Here is a 16,586-nt window from a genome sequence, read left to right as displayed (position 1 = left end):
TAAGTGCTTGGTTTTAAGCTGCTAAGTTCTGGGGCACTGAGTCATATATCTCTCAATTCAGTCTTGTATCATCATGACTGTAACAAAGCCACATGTGCTGTGGGCCACTAAATGTCCTGCATATGCCAATGCAATGATCAGTCCTCAGCCCTTGTTTTAGTAGACCTACGGGTAGCATTTAATGCAACTTACCACTTTCTCTTTGAAATAGTAGGTTCATTGGGCTTCCAGATATGACTTTCAATTTTCCTTTTTACCCCACTAGTCTCTCTTTCACAGATTCCTCTGCTGGTTTTCCTCATCTCCCTGCTTCTTAATTTTGAAGAGCCCCAACTGTCAAAAATCTTTCCTGTATGTACACCTGATCCCCAGGCAATGGCATTCTAGTCTCACAGTTTTTCATACCTTCTATATTTTAATGACTTCCAAATGTTGCTCTCTAGTGTCCATATCTTCTCCAAGCTTCACACTCATATATCCAATTATCTAAGAAATTATATTTATTCAGAAATTTAGGAGGCATCTCAAATGTAAAACTTTAAATGTTAGTTTAAAACTAAACTCCTGAGATTCACCTCTCCTAAATATACTCCTTCCACAATCTTCTCCACCAGCTTAGCAAATGGCAGGTCCATTCTATCTGTTTCTGAGGTGCCAAATTTGGAGTCATTCTTGATTCTTCTTTCTTACCCTTCAAATTCTCCTGCCTCTGCTTTTCGTATTATAGACAGAATTGTGACCTTTTTTTTCTTTAATCACTTATACCTCATTAATTTTTCTTTAATCACTTATACCTCAGTATTCTAGATCATAATCTCACCTATTTTTTTTAATTGGTCTTCCTGTTTCTACCTTTTCTCTGCATTTCTATTTTCTTCACAGAATCAGGAATGATTCTTCCAAAGCTTAAGACAGATGGTATCTTCCTAAGGCAGACACTCCAATTACTAACCTTTTCACCTTGATACATCACAGTTTTCACCACAGAAATCCCAAAACCTTAATACAGTTTTAAAATACTATGTGATCTGACTCATGTATATGGTTCTGACCTCATTTATATAACCCCCCATCCCTCAAACATGCCAATCACATCCTCTCTCAGGGCCTTTTCATTTGTTATTTCTTCTGCCTGAAATGTTCTTTACCTAGATAATCATATAGGTCACTCAGTCATTTTCAGACCTCTGTTCAAATGTCACCTTAGAGTCTTCCCCAAAAATCTTACATAAAATTCTACATCCCTTTATTCTGCTTTTTTCATCTTTACTGTGTTTATTATTCTCTAACCCTTGGAATATTTATTTGTACACTGTCTTTTCTTCTATTAGAATATGTGCTCTACTGGGGCAGAATTTTGTCTATTTTGTTCAGTGCTCTATCCCCAGAAAAGTGACAAGTATGTACCAAATACACAGAACTTATTTTTTTGAATCAATAATTCCTTTTGAAAGGATAATAGGACATTTATCTCTTGAATTTCACTCTGGAGAGTTAGTCTTGAAATAGAGAAAACTGTCTTCAGAGCAAGATGGTTTTGTCTGCATAGTCCATCAGAAATGCTAGATGTGTTCTGAGATTATACTCTTACAATTTAGTAAAAAGGTAGGCACAGTTCTCACATAAATAATGTCTCTCTTCTATGCCTCAGAAGACAAGTGCCACCAGTGGAATTAATATTCCTGATGTGAACAAAAATACAATTTTGTATTCTGCTATTTCAGAAGGATTATCTTGGAAGAAGTAGCAGGCACTAGCTTGCTGAAAGATGTTTTAGATTGGTCTAATCAGACTGAGGCCTCACTTTCCAACTATTCAATGTTTAAGGAAAACGCTTGTGGCTTATCAAGCTTAGTATGAGGTAATAACTCAAAAGTGTCACTTCCTTTTAGGTAAAGTGAAGCTGTTAAGAAGATAAAATTGATCATGTTTCATTTAAGTATATAAATCCCTGGCTGGAGGAGGAGGGAAGGGGGGGGAGGGAGGGAGGGAGGGAGGGGGGGGGGAGAGAGAGAGAGAGAGAGAGAGAGAGAGAGAGAGAGAGAGATACTCTTCAAAATCTGATCCAGTATACCTCCATGATCCCCTTCCCCAGAGATATTCAACTCACCAAACCCATGCATACCTCATATCTTCCCACACTGTTCCCACAGTGAGAGGGACTCATCTCCTTCAGGCCATTTTCTCTCTATAATTCTATCTAGTTCTCTCCCTGTCAGATTCCTTCCTGGACCACATTCTACTTTTTGTATCATGTCAAAATGAAACATAAACCTAATTAGGTTGCCGTGAATATTAAACAAGATAATCTAAAATGATGCTTGGGACTTTTCATGACCACTGCAACTTAGGCATGAAGTCTGAGTGATTCCAATAACCAGATGGTCTTGGTTCTTAGTAATGATAACTACTGTTTTATAATTATTTGAGTAGTGATAGTTGATTCCTCACTAGATCATAATCCTTGAGAACAAATACAATGACCAAATAGTATCCCATATACAATGTACACAGAGTAGACACAGCAAATTACTTGAAATAAGCATCTAAACTTCATAGGCTCCAATCACACTCTGTGCTCCATGCAGACAATTTTTACATTATGACTGAATAGTACTTCATTCTTTTCAAAAGATCTTTGTGTTAAATATATCATTTAAACTTTAAATAATATTATAAAGCACATATGCTTTAGAAATAGTTCTATTCATAGATGAACTTAATTATGGTCCATGGAGTTTAAATGAGCCTCTAGGACTCCCATAGTGAGTGAGCAGCAGAATCAGGCTAGGCTTTAGATATCTAGAGCTCCTCTTGTATCACAAGATAGAATGAGGTGAATCAGTTCCTCCCTTCACAAAGCTTGTTCTCTAGGCAGGCTTTTCTCATCTGGGGCTAATTTTGCTTCCCAGTGGACACTTGGCAGTTTGCAGATATTCTAGATTTTCACAATAGGGCAGGAATTACTGTCACACAGTGTTTAGTGGCCACAGCTGTTCCTAACCTCCTACAATGCACAGGATAGCCCCCAGGACCAAGTATTATTCTGGCCTGATTGTTACTAGTATGGAGGTTGAAAAACCCTGCTCCAGATCTGGCTCCACAATGAAAGGCTGTGAAGTATCCACAGAAAACCTTATCAGAGATGGTCAAGGAGAGACTTTGGAATGACAGACTGAGCTGGAAATGCCAAGCTGAGAAGTATGAACTTGAGCCTATAGATCCAATTGATTAACTATGGCTGGTGGACCAAATCCAGCTTATCTTTTAAAAAAAGAAGGTTTTATTGGAACATACTCAAGCTCACTTGCATAGATGTGGCTGCTTTTGAACTGAAATGGCAGAGTTGAATATTTGCCACAGAGGCTACATGGCTCAAAAGCTCAAAGTATTTTCTTTCTAGCTCTTTGAAGACAAAATTTTGCTCACTTCTAACTATAGAAAGTAGCAGAACTTTAGGATAATTAGTGAGATTGCTTAAGGAGGACATCCTTAAGGGGAAGGGACTGATGGCATAAAATAAGTTAAGAGATTATTGAACCAGATCAAAACACAACACTAAGTACTAAAGTAAATGGTAGTGTTTGGAAAGAACAAAACATCAAGAGGTATTAAAAGAAATAATCCATTGTATAGTGATGCTGCCACATCAATATTTATAGTAGCTCAATTCATAACAGCTAAATATGGAACCAGCCTAGGTATGGTTCAACAGATGAATGGATATATACATAGTGAAATATTAGTCAGACATAAAAAAAGAAATTATGGCATTTGCCAGTAAATGGATGGAACTGGAGAATATCATGCCAAGTGAAATAAGCCAATCCCAAAAAACCAAAGGCTAAATATTTGCTCTGATATGTGGATGCTAACTCACAATAAGGGGTGGCAGGGGTGTAGAGAAGAATAGAAAGATTAGATTAGACAAAGGGGATGAAGTGAAGGGAGGGAGATGGGAATAGGAAAGATAGTAGTATGATTTGGGCATAAATTTCCTACATTCACATACAAACATATAACTGATATAATTCTATATCATGTTCAACCAGAAGAAGAACAAGAAGTTGTATTCCTTGTATATATGTCAAAATATATTCTATTGCCATGTATAACTCAAATGAATACAAAAAAAAAGAAGAATTCATAGACCCAGGCAAAAGGAGGGCAAAGCAGAAGTCAAGGATGATTAGGAGTGGTTCACTGAAAAAACTGTGACCCAATGAACATAAATATTAAAAAAAAAATAGAAAGCAAGAACAGTATGCTTGCTTGTGAGCATGTCAAATTTAAGGTAAGGAGGATCTTTCAAGTGGAAATGTTTAGAGGAGGCATATGCAATGAAGCCAGTGATATGAGGGTTAAGAATCAGATTTTGTTTAATGAGCTGAGAGCAGAGTTGGGGTACAGGTCAGACACACATGGATACGGAACATATTAAAATGAGGTCAAAGAGCTAAGTATATAACTGGGAAATGAAGACAATGGAGGTGGAAGAGAGAGATCTCACAGAAACTGTTAACATATTGAATGAAACAGTTTCATGTAGGGGTGAGCCTTCATATCGAATGCTAATAATATATAGCTATGGTTGACACTGAACATATTGACTAGTGATCTCCCATGTAAAGATAATACTGCCTTTAGTTGGCTGAAGTGTGAAATTGCTCATTGGTCAAGAAAACCCTGTAAGTGAATGTTAGATAATGCTTCTCCTTAATCATTCCCAGCTGGTACACCCCTGACTTTCCTTGAAGCATTTATTAATTTTACTCCAGGGCAAATCATAGTCCCCTGGAGTCCCTATAGTAGTATAAAAGAGAGAAGGAGGTGATGAGTCAAGATGTTCCTTTGAAAGTCAAGTTGTTTTCAAAGGATGGCTTTGGCATCACTTGCTTATAATCTTGGCATCTGGGACCTTGCCGCAGACCTACTGCAGGTACAGGGCTGCCTTCAGGAGTGTGACTACACAGTAACACAGGATTCCACTCTCAGAAGGGTTCTGTGTGGGATTCAATGTCCATATTCCATCATGAAATTTGTAATTTTTTTAAAAAACAAAGGGCCCTGGATTTTCATTTTACCTAGCCCTGCTAATCATGGAGTGAGTACTGTGTGAATATTCCAGCCTAGAAATAAGTTCTCCATAATATTATAGTGGTGTAAAAAAATGTGATTCCTTGCTAATCTCAGCTTTCACTTATTTGCTTGGAGGTCCCCTACTTTAAAATACAATTTGTGCCCCTTAGAAGTAGAACTTTGAATATGCCATTAGCAAGTATGATATTGAATGAGATAGTGTGCATCTGTACAGCTACCAGATTGGAAATTAATAATTATAGGGTGGAAAGGCAGGGTACTAACACTGTACATGCAGCTTAAGAACTGGAATCACCCAAACCAAGTTCATCAGGTGAGAAGAACCTCTGCAAGAACCAATGTCCCTCTTCCTTTTAGAAGTATCAATGATTCAGGGGCCACAGATTTGTTACATTATTTGGTTTCACTTCTACCAAGTTAATTTCAGACGTAGGTGGTGTTCCTTATTGAATTTTCAAGGTGGAATTAAATACTAAGATGATTATTTCCTTTCCAAGTTCCTTTCAGTTATTCTTATTGCTTTAAGGAAGAAGACTTACTTGGTCTTTTACATGTCTATGTTTCTAACTAAATGCCATTTTAAACAGAGAGCAGACCTCAGACTTAGAGTCTTTCACTGATTACAGTAATTAGATAAACTTGAATCTATTTTGCCTTTTATATTGTATTTTTTCACTTATCTTCTATGCATGGTAAATGATACTGGTTTCCAATTTATTCCAGTAATGATGTAAAACTTCAATTTTACACCTATGGACCTTTAAGTAAAATGTAAATCTACTAAAAATATTAAATGCAAAGCAGTATGAATGGTTTACAGATGTGAAGGTGAAACCAGAGAGATCATGGCGTTAATGACACCGCTATTGTTATTAGTATGGGGACTTTATTAAAGTAAGCCTGGTTCTATTCATAGGAGAGCCATACAAATTGCAGCCTTGTGCGTCATGAGCCTGCAATTCATATATGTTTTAGTTATTACTACCCATAAATCATATGCTGTTCTATTTGGCACTCACTCAATAGAAGGTCGTAAAAAAAAACACACTGCACAGAATAAAGCAAAGTAAAACAAATACTATAAACCTAAAGAAGGTAAACAAGCAAAAATTATAATTCAAGTAACCTTATTATTCAGAAAATTGCTTACTTCAAAAGGTCAACTACATGTATTCACCATTATAACTATAAATGTAAAATTAGCTATGTAAGAAAAAGAACAGGTACTCAACTAATAATACAAAGAGGAAGTCACTTTATTTTAATATTAGCCAATTTGATCAGAGGGCTGTCTCATAAAGGTAATGGAAAGGAAATATGTTGGTTTGAAATTATTGCAATGCAAAAATTAATATGTATTGAACAGTGGACAAAATATTTATTTTAAAATAATATTTCTATGAAAACCTCTTCAAAGAGATATTCTATTATTTAATTTTAGTTATTCTAAAGATCTACTTTAGAAAAGTGGTGTTTAGTTTATGCTGATTAAAATTTCTCCAAATTGTCATACTAAAAAAGGAACTGTGGAGGTCGTTATTTCAAATTTCTCCTAAAAATCTTGGCATTTCTTATGAGCTTAGGAATTGGTATATAATTTAACCAGCACGAATTCTAAGAGATAATGATTAGTCATCAGAGTTTAGCCAGCTAGTTATTCAGTAATTTCCCAAGAATTTAAAATATATTTATGTAGGATTTTTTTTCAGAAATACAAAAAGGTTTTCATTTCCAAAGTATAAGCTAAATATTATTAAAATGCATATATATGACAAATTATTGTAACTCTATTGTACACACATTCATTCATACATACTAAAGTCAAACTATATCAATTAGGTGTGCATAAACCCAGAATACACACACACACACACAGACTCACTGGGTTTGAAACTTCTTTCCATATATAAATCACATGTATGGATTCCCTTGAGTGTTCTGCACAAGGAGTCTAGCAACGGAAGAGAAGACAAGTTCTTCAGTTGTTCAAACAACAAATACTTGCTGGACTCATACAGTTTATACCTGGAACTTCACAATGGATGTAAAGATTGATGGAAAATGAGGTTCTGACATTTAGGCACAGTCCATGGACATAGTCAACACATATAATAGATATATGAAATATAAAATATCATAAGATAAAACGGCCAAATAAATGGAAACAAATTGTGCTTGAGAAATTCAAGGAAAGATATCACTGAATGAAGGAAGGCAATTTGGGGTCAATGCATATTTGCTCATGAAAACTGAAAGTCACACCTCCAATCCCATTGTTTTTATTTTCTTTCCTCTCATTTAAGCTTACATTTTACTTATGATATATTGAACCAAAGAAAACAATCTTAGAAATGCTATTTTAAAGAGAAAAGACAATAGCATTTGCCTCTGGTCCCACATCCAGTTCCATCCTAAAAGCAGATATCTACTAAGCCAAAAGGACTGTTCAGTCATGGTGGGATTTGGCATGAAGGTTGGAGATGACAGGAAGGAGAATTGTTCAAGGTAAGATTGGCCTTGCTCCTCCTGTCCGGCCACCTGGTCACTCAGAGTCAGCCTGTGAGTCAGCCCAGATCTGGTTACCAAGCAGTTTGCTGCTCTGTTGCTTAGTAACTTGAGCTTGTGGACCATCATTCCCAGCTGGCTTTTCTGGAACCAAGTCATAGATTTCTGACTTGATCTTTCTTCTGAGACCTGAAGTCTGTCATGCTTTATTTTGGAATCTCTGATAATAAAATTATTCTCTGATTGGTTTTGCTATATCTAAAAATCACTCCTGTGGTATTTAAGAATCATTCTGAATCAGAATGTCCTTGACCCTAAAGCCCTTCTTCATCAAAGACATATATTTCTCCTATGCATACACATATATTTATCAAAAAGAAGGATGTCTACTTTCAAAGCCACATGTATAAACAAACTGAGACTCCATACCAAGCGTTCTGTTCTACCTTTCTGTTAAGAACCATTTTATAAGATCTTTGAATATTCATCATTATAGTATCAATATACAGATAGGGTAGGATAATAAATGTGAATGTGACTTTTAGCCTAAACAGAGGTGATAGGGACAGAAAGAAAATAGGATAGAGAGTTAGCCAGATGTGGGTTCAAGTTTTGACTCTACTGGTTTCATGATGATATAAATGAATGATCTTGGTTATGTATTTTTCTGGACCATAAAGTCTGCATATGTAAAGTATAACGGATAATATTTAAATTCAATCCTGGTTGTTTTGAAGGATTAAAGTACATAAAGTACTTGATACATGCAGGAGATAAATTATTCATCACTATGGTATAATAAATATAAGGTTATAAAACATGTTACTATGAAAGTGAGGTTTTTATTCCTTCTCATTTCAACTTTATAAGATTTCATTTTGAGGATAAGTACTTCAGCTGATATAGAGAAATTTGTGCCCTTGAAATCTCATGAGACGATTCTTCTATTCTCATACACAATAGTAAAGACAGATTTGTTAAGATGACATAAAATTTAAAAATTAAGAATTAGTATAATATTTATAAATCTCCATATTTTCTACCTAAAATCATGGCTTCTAGTTGATGTCTGATTAATTCTTTTTTTTTTTTTTTTTTTTTTTGCAGTGGTGGGGATTGAACCCAGGACTGCGCATATGCTAGGCAAGGCAAGTGCTGTATCACTGAGATACTCACCTTCATTGTGATAGGCTAGAAGGCTACGCATGAGTCACAAAATTGTTATAGAATTATGTTTGTCATTTTTACCAGGCAATATCTACTTAATTCTCTTAGAGCAGCAAGCTGGAACTTGTTTTTACTTATCTTAAATGTATTCTAGTTTGTTATCAGTTTGTAAATTTAACTAATAAATTTTTTTACTTGTAAATATCAAATGTCTTTATAACCATATGACTTTTGAATACAGAGCCTAGACTTCAAAAAGGTTGAATAACTAAAGTCAAATATCAAGTGGGCAGCAGAAGTGAAAATACATGGTTTCAACTATACTAAATCAATCACAGGTTTAAAAACATGGTTTTTGTTTTTGTTTTGTTTTTGTTAAGTAATTGCTTTCCTGGTAATAATGAAGTTTCTTCTTAGTTATCTAAACTCACAAGAACATTTTATTTACAAAGAACAATTTTAAAAATTAAAGTCAAAATTTAAATTATTTAAATGAACTTTGATATTCAAGTTTTTATTTTCATCTCAAAGTTTCTACTGTTTTCAAGGAAGAGTATTCTTTTGTTTGAAAATATTCTCACTACTATTAGCAAGGCTTCATTTGCTACAGATAGGCTTAATATCTTTTCTCCTTCTTTAAAATAAATGTCAATAATCACCAGAAGTACACAGGAGTAATAAGCTGTTAGGGTATTCAATGTTTCATTTTTTTAATCAATAGCTAGTTGTCTCATTATAATCACTGTAATGTTGTAAACATTACAAATCTATTGGCATGTAATTTACAAAAGCCTGTCTAGGGTCTTCTGATTTCGGGTAAGGTTAATAATGCCTTTCAAATGCCTTCTAAAAGCTAAAGTCACTCTCAACTTGCAGTGCCTTCATGTACCATAATTCCCATAAAGCTAACAGCAAATTATAACATCAATACAACTTAAGTCTGACTGAATGGCTCCGCCAAAACATGGGGAAGTTACTTCCTGGTGTGTTCCCCAAATGATTCCCCTGGAACTTTCTCTCCATTTCCTGGTGTCATACTGCATACAGCCCTCACCTAGGTTCCTGTCTCCCCGATGAACACCAGAAATGCTTTTCTCTGGGTATTTTTACCACAAAGGACATAAAAAATAAAAGGTTTAAAGATAAGTAGGACAAATGTAGATGTGGAACAAAAGAGAAAGGGTCCTCAAACAAAATCACTAAATACGGCCTTGAAAAACCTACTCAGTTTGTGTATGTATGCGTATGTTTGTTTTGTGTGTATTTTTAACCTCAAACTCTAAATGGTAGGATTTCTCCTTTATAGGTAACAAATGATTTCTTCCCCTTTCTATGACTTCAAGAAAATTTATAGAATAGTTCTTTCTTAAGCAGCAATAAAAGCAACCACAGTTGCTAAAGAAATGATGACTCAAGAAAGCAAATGTTTATTTTGTTATTTTATTTTCTAATTTTTTAATTATTTATTTATTTATACTTTAGCAATGCTAGGGATGAAACAAAAGCTCTCATGCATGCTTATCAAATGGCCTACCACTGAGCTACACCCCAGCCCCAAATATTTACTTTTAAATTTTATACCTAATGCCGATGCTTGATAAAAAGAAATTTATAATGTACAAAAATGATTAAAAACATTTATCAAGCTCCTTCAAAATCTTCAGGATCTCCTCAAAGTCTCTTGAAAGAGACTTTTCAAAATACAAGTTTTAATTTTAAAGGAATTATTCTGTTGTTTAAGAATGTTACTAAGTACTTCTACGTTTAGGTATGCTGTAAGTAAAATCACACATGCATATTCAGAAATTATAAATATATTTGAGTATTACCAGGACACCATGTTCCTCAAAGAAATCATATTGCCTAATAGCATTTATTTACACTATAAGATGTCTCCCTCAATTCAATATATTAAGCACAGTGTGAAATAAAATATTTGATATGAGAATTTTCTCATCTAATTCTTAATCAGGAATATAATCCCCATCACATTATATCAGATACAATATTCAGCTTTTATCAAATTTGGAATTTTAAAATGTTTTTGAGAGATATATAAACAAATAACCAAACTTGAGGGACCTTGATGAGTGCTAGCTATAAATATTAGTTATTAATGGTTAATGTTTCTAAAATAACTTGACAATACTTTGGAGCCTAAATGGACTATTAAATTCAGGAAATTGCATCTTCATCTCCACTATAACAAAATGACTCAATGTATTCTGTTGTGACTATATGTTTGCTTAGATTGAAGTATGATACTGAATGTCATAATTAACAATATTCTAAGATTAGATAAACAGTTGACTTTTTAGAGCTAAATGAATGTATACTATTCCATAGTTTAAATGAATGATTCAGATCTATATGTATCAATACAGCTAAATTGCCATACTATAGAATGAAAAAAAGCAAGTTGCTAAAGGGTATACATGAGAGTTATTCTTTTTTACTCCATAACATGGCATAGTGAATTAATTGTAAACACACAAACAGTGGCACATTTGCATTCACATAAAAATAAAGACATGTAAAGAAAAACACACTGACTTCAGTATCCTCTGGTAAGGTAGAACAGTATGTAAAGGATGAGTGATGGCTTTAGCAGAATCCATTACACTTGATTCTTTACCAAAGCAGGGACTGGGGATACAACTCAGCATTAGAACATTTGTCTAGCATGCTAGAGGCCCTTGGTTTAATTCCCCAATAACTAACAGGTATACACACATACACACACAAATTGATACAGTGATAAAATACTGAACATTTTTAAAAGTGATGGATATTTGACCTTGTATCATATAAATGTGAAAAATATAGTGATTTAAAATGTCTATAACTAATAATAAATTACTTTGTAAAATAATGTGGAATAAAAGTGCAAAAGTGTGGTGATATAAATATGACTACACAATAATTATCAAAGACTAAAAACAATCAGTTCTAACTCACTCGTCTATGACTTTAATTAGACCTAACCCAAAGGAACTGTGCTAAAAATCCAGTGAAGTGAAAACCTGAAAAGATATATAGAATTTCCTGTTTGATTTTTCTGGAATAAACCTGTATTGGAAGTCAGTTTTCTTTAACAAAGATTCCAGTGACCTTGGAATTCCTGATGTCAGAGGGAATCCCCTAGTCAAATGAAATCAGAGTCCTGTGTACAATCACTAGACAACAATGTTTCATATATTAAGTAAAAATGGTCAGAGTGAGAGCAAGCATGGATGAAAAAGAGTTCTAATCCTAACACACAGTACCAGGCCAAATACTAGTGTACTATAAGTATGGGCCAGTGATATAAACACTACCAATAAGCATTGAGAGAATAGCCCAGGTAAGAAGTACTTCAGAAATTTGAAGAAGGAAGAGATTATTTCCAGATGGGAGAAAATGAGGAAATCAAAGGCACTTGAGAGACTGTGGAAGGCAGCAGGAAGAGAAGGGACACCTGCCCTATGATCCTGCCTAACACCGCTCCTTTCTACCTTCCCCATTCTCACAGTCATAAGACAGAAACCCATTCTTTGAATTCTTGGTCTCACCACATATATTCATGCCAATCCATCCACAAACAACTGACAGGGTAACCTGGAAATTTAAATATGATCCTAATGGTTTATACAGACTGAAGCTGGAGTAATGTACATATAACACATAAGAAGGAAATATTAGCTTATGACACTCATGAAGTACCAGTCCTGTGTGACACATTTTAATTTGTACACAACTGTACTTAATAAAACCAAAGCCTCAAATAGATACCACTTCCAGGAATTTGAGTAAACAGAGAAATTGAGGTTACACACTCTCTGCTGGAGTCACATGGCGCCTGGAGTATTGGGCCAACTCAGTTTGTTGCTCTGTAAGTGGGTCATGAAAACCCAAATAAAGCCTAAATAAGAACAAGCATGATTAACTCGGTAAATACAGTGTATAAACAGGTGAAATAATGGGGACTTACTTGAGGAAAGAGAAGACTTTTTACAAAGCTCAAGGACACTAAAATGTTGATCAATGGGTTTGTTCAGTAGATATCTATTAAGTATCCACCACTGGCCAACATCATGCTGAGCATGGGTGTACCAAGATGAATAGAACAGTGTTCTGGCTCTCTGGTGGGTTACTCCAAGCCTCTTGCCTTAGGGGCTACTTAATGCAAATGAGCAAAGATTCAAGCTGAGGGGTTACCAGAGCAAATCCTGGACCCATAGATAACAGTTGTAGGAAAGAAGAATTCAATTCTTCATAATCAAACTCTTTTCAATCAATAGGTCTATTAAACAACTCTCCTCCAAAAGGCATGAGGAGAGGGCCAAGAACTTGTTATCAGGGATGTTAGGAATTCCATGATGATAGAGGATGAACCAATTAACATACTAGAATGGAGATGGGCTAGCTATACATCATATCTGTTTTATCTTATTTCTTGGAACAATGTTGAGATATGTTTCTCAAATTCCTTTGCAAATTAATGTGGCACAGAGCTGATTCTAATGAGAATACCATTATGTGTGCTTGTAGTACTGCCTCACAAACATATATGACACCCTACTTGCTCCTTCTCCCTGAACTCAGCTGAGCCTGGGAACCTTGGGAATCATGTTAGCAAACAGGAGAACTACAAGACGAAAGGATCCTTGGTCCCTCAAGCACCTAAATCAAGCTGCTTCCTCACAAATAGCAGAAGCAAGAAGTAAACAATTACTAAGGCAATCGACTGAGATTTGCAGATTTGTTTTTGTAGAACAGCAACATCACCTTAACTAAAACAGATATCTGCCTTGTGACATGATTTATTTTTTCTACTAGAATGTAAATTATTTTAAACCAAGAAATGACTCTTATTCCTCTTTGAGCACAAAATAGGCACAAAACAAACACTTCAAATATATGCATATCAAATGAAAGGAAATACCAGTGGTAAGAACTAGCATTGTGAGGCAGGATTATATGAGGCATGTATTGAAATAGTTGATAACTTTGGGGAAAGCAGAAGATGTGAACATGGTGGTAATAACAAGCAATAAATTAGCAAGTATGTGTGTGCGTGTGTGTTTGTGTGTTTGTATGTGTGTGTGTGTGCAATTTGAAATACATTTTTTTAAATTCTGTGTAATGCTTTATAAAAATTTTGAAAGCAAAAATTGGATAATATTTTTCAAAGGATGCCTCTGCATATTATGAAAATCTTGAGACTCATTGAAACAATATGGAAAATTTGAGAGACTCTTTCTGTCTCCTTTGCTGGATGGTTTTAGTCCATGAGATATACTGTTTCCTCTTGAGTTAATTGGGAATCAATATGATATTTTTTTTATTATCAATCCCCATTGCTCTCTTTGTGACTCTCTGATCTGGCTGAGACCTGATAGACCAAAATGAAATATTGGTTGAAATCATGCTCTTGGAGTTTTTCCAAACAGCACCAGAAAAGGAAGTGCCAGAAATTTCAGAAGAAAGCCTGTTTTCATGAGATTTCCTGCCTTCCTTACATCTCAACATGTCCAAATAGTTCAGATAACCTTCTGTTGAACTCTAGGTTGCTTCACTCAGACTAGAATCAAGCAGCAGAGTTCATACTCATCCACTCAACCATGGGTACAATTTAGGAACTATAACAATAAAGCAACTCAACCAAAAGGGACAGAGGATACCAAACTTCTGGTCCTGGCTGACTATGAGCTGAAGCCAGCTTTCCTGCTTTGGCACCCGATGATGCCTGGTCTTGAGCCAACGCCCTCCCATGAAGTATTTCCCTGTGTTTGTTTCATTCACTGCTTATCACTGGCAAATTTTTCAACAATATCTTCCTTATAGAGAAATCATCATTTTCCAATAATTTTTAAAACTGAAAAATCCAATGTTTTAATTTTCTTGTGACCATTATATACAGCTAAACCCCCATACCATCTAGTTTTTAAAATCTTGGAAGCAGTAAGAACATTTTCCCCAACTAGACACTTAGCTATTTAAAATTAAAATGTTGAAATTGGACATGGTTTTGCCAAGTGACATGCCCTTTGCTTCCTTTGTCATCTACTTTCATCTGTGATATGAATGCATTCCTGGGTACAGCCATGCCACTAGGTTAAATCTTGATTCTACATTCTACTGCTTCCTCCCTTAAAGACGTGTTTCTGTTTTTTTCCATTCCAGGCATATACTTTCATTTGCTATGAAAAAAAAAAAACTGTATAAATATCTTTCAGATAGTTTCTCTTCTAATGCATTTATTATTTTCTGTTTGCTATACTGTTTCATCATAATTTATATTCATCTTATATATCACCTATCACTACCTAAAATTAAACAAGCATGTATCCCAGAGCCTCTTCTCAGTCCAAAAACTCCAAAAAAGCTTCACAATCATTTTAATTAGGCATTTTGTTTGTTTGTTTTAAGTAGGAAAACATCGAGAATCCTCCTCCAGAAAAATACATGGAGGAATATGCATAAAACAATTTCAACCATTATAAAGAAGATAGAAATACTCATGAAGCAAATTAAAATACTGACAAAATATTCAAACAATCCAAAATTTAAAAGCACAATATTACTAAATACTAGCCTGCAACTTTCTGCAGACTTCCTAATTCCTTTCTTCTCTCCTTTGGAAAAGCTGGTTTGAGATTATAAATATAATGAAGCCAATTGTAAGGAAGAGTTTTATGGGGACACATATGACACACACATATGTGTACTGTGAGCATCTCGGTTCAAGCTGAGATAGTGCAGAAAAGGGAGGTAAATAGATTTTCATTCCCTCCTTTCTGATTCTTTCCTAAGCTGTTGGAGAACCTGGCAGTGATCTTAGCTTAAGAAACCAAAGAAATGCCACCACATAGGTATGGGAGTAAACTGCATTCTTATTTGACATCTGTAATCCAATTTTCTTGTAGGAACTTGCACAAGGAATTGAACTTTGAGAACCATTCCCCTCAACCTCTCTAGTTTCCTGTCTCAAGGAATCCTGCCAGGACTTGGACATTTATTTGTGGGATTTATTGTTAATGTACATTACTACCCATACACCACAGGTGAGGAATGATGATGATCCTCCCGTCCCACTCCCGAAATTAACCACGGGAGGTGCAAAATAACCGAGGGTGAGGGGAGGTTACCATTTCCGTGTGATCCGTGCAAACCTTACCATGTATGTGCCACCGTGAAACGACGCTGTTTGGGGATGTTGCTACTGAGAAGCATCCTGCGCAGGAGCCTGGGGGAATTTCTCGGAGAAATCACTGGGGAGAGCTTGGGAGAAACGGATTTCCTCGCTGTCTTGGACTTCTCATGCTGCAACAGGTTTTCCCGCAAGGATTTCACAAGATCCTCGTTCAGCCATGGGTTGGGACCATGCGGATTATCCACTTCAGGTACTGTTAAGGTGTCCGGGCTTGTGGTCTGCTGAGCCATTTTCCTGGTCAACTTTGTACAGTTGGCAAAAATCCAGGGCAACGTGGTTGCCTGGCCTCTTTCCAGTGATTCCCTCGCTTGCTCGGAGTCTGGGAAATGTCCGGGAAAGCAGGTCGGATCCAGCTGTTGTTAGTTCATTCGGCCTCAATCTCTCGGTGGAGACGGGGCTGCGTGTCGACCAGGCGAGCGCACCCCCTGCGGAAGCCTGTTCAACGTCACCGTCCTCTCCCGAGCCCCTGCCAAAGATCACTGACGAGCTCGCAAGGCAAAGGAACATGGAGGGAAGCCACAGCGCTGGCTTGGCTTTTGTCAGCGCTACAAAGCAGCCTGTTAAACTATTGGAACTAATGCGCCGCAGCTGCTCGAGTGACTTCTGCTTATGTACATAA

The 16,586-nt window shown here is 35.8% G+C and overlaps 1 protein-coding gene across 2 annotated transcripts in view; it reads right to left on the bottom strand.

Annotated features, from left to right (window-relative positions):
• Pde4d (phosphodiesterase 4D) overlaps positions 1-16,586 on the bottom strand; it is a 1,072,337-nt gene that overhangs the window by 684,998 nt on the left and 370,753 nt on the right. The gene's annotated exons all lie outside the window — the stretch shown is intronic.

The sequence above is a fragment of the Marmota flaviventris genome, chromosome 5 (assembly GCF_047511675.1).
Source record: "Marmota flaviventris isolate mMarFla1 chromosome 5, mMarFla1.hap1, whole genome shotgun sequence".
In the NCBI taxonomy this organism is placed as follows: Eukaryota; Metazoa; Chordata; class Mammalia; order Rodentia; family Sciuridae; genus Marmota; species Marmota flaviventris.
This window is presented reverse-complemented; position numbering and strand designations above follow the sequence as displayed.